At 36.6% G+C, this 3,820-nt stretch overlaps 1 protein-coding gene across 3 annotated transcripts in view; it reads right to left on the reverse strand.

Annotated features, from left to right (window-relative positions):
* Positions 1-3,820, reverse strand: part of CTNNA2 (catenin (cadherin-associated protein), alpha 2) — a 1,195,405-nt gene that overhangs the window by 19,684 nt on the left and 1,171,901 nt on the right. The window lies entirely within an intron of this gene.

Genomic DNA, 3,820 nt, shown 5'->3' on the forward strand with positions numbered 1-3,820 from the left:
CATTTTCACTATGTTGATTCTTCCAATCCATGAACATGGTATATTTCTCCATCTATTAATGTCCTCTTTGATTTCTTTCACCAGTGTTTTATAGTTTTCTATATATAGGTCTTTAGTTTCTTTAGGTAGATATACAAACCCACAGCAAACATTATTCTCAATGGTGAAAAATTGAAAGCATTTCCTCTAAAGTCAGGAACAAGACAAGGGTGCCCACTTTCACCATTACTATTCAACATAGTTTTGGAAGTTTTGGCCACAGCAATCAGAGCAGAAAAAGAAATAAAAGGAATCCAAATTGGAAAAGAAGAAGTAAAACTCTCACTATTTGCAGATGACATGATCCTCTACATAGAAAACCCTAAAGACTCCACCAGAAAATTACTAGAACTAATCAATGATTATAGTAAAGTTGCAGGATATAAAATCAACACACAGAAATCCCTTGCATTCCTATACACTAATAATGAGAAAACAGAAAGAGAAATTAAGGAAACAATTCCATTCACCATTGCGACACAGTTTTTGAGAACACAACATATATTAGTTTTACCATCATCTATACTGTCTGATCCATACTATATCCTGTATTTCTTGTTCAACTACTTGTCTACGTGAGGCAGGAGCAAGCAATATCCAAATACACATAGCACAACTGCACAAAGGGAAACTGGCTCTCATCTTGGCTATGCTAGTTGCTGATGATGACAGCCTTGTAACCTCTCCAAGCTTCTGTTTCTTCAACTGGAAAATGGGGTTATTAATGCCAATATATTTTCACCAGTTATTGACATCTAAGTGAGAAATTAAACTTGAAATGCTTTTTAAATTTTAAATAAATAAGTCACTATAGAAGATTATTATTTAATTTTTGGGTACCTTTGGAAAGCTCTTTTAGAATATTTATCATAATTTGCTTGACCGCCTGCATATCTCAGGCCCTCCTCTGTCCATGGGATTTTCCAGGCAATAGTACTGGAGTGGATTGCTATTTCCTTCTCCAGGGGATCTTCCCAACCCAGGGCTCGAATCTGGGTCTTCCACATTGTAGACAGACACCTTTACTGTCTAAGCCACCAGGGAAGTCAGAAACTGCACAGGAAGGACAATTTCAACAGATGCCCAAGGTAGTGTAAGGGTAATATAAACCTTAGGACAAGGTACTTTAAAAAAAAAAAAAGAAGCTTTCTTTCTCCATCTGACCGTGGGCATGACTAGGAAAGAGGTATGGATGTGGTGGTCTAGTTACAATCTAATTTTCCCCATTTATAGAGAATAATCAGGAAATGATTCCCAAAATAACTGTAACAGAGGAACCTGCTATTGGAGACCCAAAAACTGGCTGTAGAGTGCATCCCCCAAAAGATAAAGGTCAACCAAGAAATAAAGATAAAGCATTCTTGCAATATGAGCATCCATGGAGCTGTCCTTGGTGATTCCAACTCAATTCCTGTTATGTTTCTTGCTAGAATGAAATTAGTTATTTGTTGCTTTGTCTTCAAAGACTTTATGCCTATGTGCAAGTCTTGTCTCCAGGACTAGACTACTTGCTATTTATTAACAAAAATTCCTGACCCTTTCTTGATATGTTCTCCACAAAGGCTAGCACCACATAAGCCACAGTAGCATTGGCTGGGTGTATCCCCAGTATTTAGTCAGTTGGGTGTTGGATTCATAGTTAAGGCTGCCTCTTAAACTGATCTGCAAGATCAGCCTACTGATAAAAGTAGACTAGTACCTCTCTTTATTGGGTCAACGTACTTTGTATATTTTCCAGATTCAATACCTATTGAGCATCCCCACCAAATTTTCCATTACTTGATCTTCACCCCTCCCAATGATACATCACTTTATCTTTACTATTTGATACAGGAGGGAATGGAGGTTTAAAGAAAAGTAACTTGACAGCTAATAAGACAATTACCAGGGATTTAAGTGGATGATTTCTATTCCCCAGTGTCTGTTTTTAATAACATACTGCTGCTTCAATCGTTTTTTTAATAAAATAAGAAATAAAGGGCATTTAAGGTGATTCCCCTGAGAAGCCAGGATACGCCCCCTTACAAGTGCCTGCCAGGGCTTGACCTGGTTTGGAACCTTATAATCTGTCTCTCCTGGAGTGAATATTTTAGGGAAGATATAGCCACTGCACCAGAGGGTTCCCTTCAGTCTAAAACTGGAAATATTATTTCTTTGGTCCAACAAAGAACCTCAATGGATAGACAACTTATTGTCTGCTCTCTAGCAAAAAAGGTTGAGCTATACAAGAAACTTTCAAAAACACAGATTAAAGGACAAAGTATTCTCAAAGACTGGAAATGCATAACAGTATTGCCCAAAATCATAGAATATATATTAGTGGTTCTTTTGAAAGCAAGACTCAAATCTATGAAATTGGAAAACTTCTTTAAAAAAAAAAAAAAAAAAGCACTTTGTGAACTTCCAGGAAAATGGCAACTTTTAACCAGTGAACAAAGATAAACATTAAAGAGTTGGAGACAGTCTGATACAGTATCTTGCCCCTACTGAAAATCATACTTAATATTAAGATGAAAGTGTCCTCAAGGCATAATCTCTAACTTGGAGTCCCTGTGAATCTAGCCTTTGACAAAGTTAAATCACCTCTGTATTTATTATAAGATGTAAAGACTACCTCATTATTTCTTTACCTGATGCACTAAAAAATGCCAAGGTAAATATTTCAAATATACTACAGCAACAGCTTTGAAAGAAAGAGTGATCTCTGTTTTATCTGAAGTCACCACCTGTTACAGCTCTCCAATCTTCTCTGTAGAAAGAATTAATGCTAAACTATAAAATACATTCAATGTCTACCTATAATTTGCTTAGTTTCAAGGGCTCACCCAACACTAATTTCAGCCTTGCAGAGTTACTCATCATAAATAATACCTCAAAGAACCCATATCAGTAATTTAAATCTCAAGGAGACCTTTGGCCTGATGCATTTCTTAATATTTCTAAAGAAAAAATATAAACTATCACTTTTTCCTTGTGTTTAAAAAGGCATGATTATCTAGCTCATCATAAAAGGATTGAAAGGTATACAGAGAGAATAGTTAAAGTAATATGTAAAGATATGTGAAAATGTTTTGTTTAAAAAAAAAGGTGCTATAAAAACAGTTGAATTGTTTTCAACTCAATATACTTGTTTGTAAAAAGCAAGAAATTGAAGTCATTTTACTTAACTTTCTTCTAAACATTCTTATGAGAGCCCTTAATTGCCTTTGAGAGTAGAAATGCCTGTATCTCTAAGCCAGGAATATTTGGTGTAACCAAGAAGGGAGAGAGATGGGGACCTTTAAAAAGTGTATGAAGGTTACAGCTAGGGGATGATGGTGATGGATTCTCAGGAGTCTTGCTTCTAGAAAAGTGTACCTTCACAGCCTGATGCCAGGCTAGAATGGTCATTTGGTACATGAATCTGGAACCTGGAATCTGCTGTCTTCCAACCTTCCAGAGGGAAGAAATAAAAGGCTCAATTTTAAATAGTATGTATATTCTAGGTGCAAGATCAAGAGTTCAACCAGACCTATGGTTCTCATCTGGGGCAATTTTGTACCCCACAACCCAGGATATACTCGGTACTCGGCCACGGTCAGAGAAACTCTTGATTGTCACTACTGAGAAAAGGAAATGGATACAAGCATCTAGTGGGACAATGCCAGTGAGCTTGCCAAATGTCCTATACAAAAGGAAACCACAACAAGCTTCTCACAACTAAGGATTACTTAGACTAGGCTAGACTGGAATAGCCTGCTGGGACAAACCATGAGTTCTAAGATAGGGTTGAAACTGACTT

This window comes from Bison bison, unplaced genomic scaffold (assembly GCF_000754665.1).
Source record: "Bison bison bison isolate TAMUID 2011002044 unplaced genomic scaffold, Bison_UMD1.0 scf7180017864489, whole genome shotgun sequence".
NCBI classification, from domain to species: Eukaryota; Metazoa; Chordata; class Mammalia; order Artiodactyla; family Bovidae; genus Bison; species Bison bison.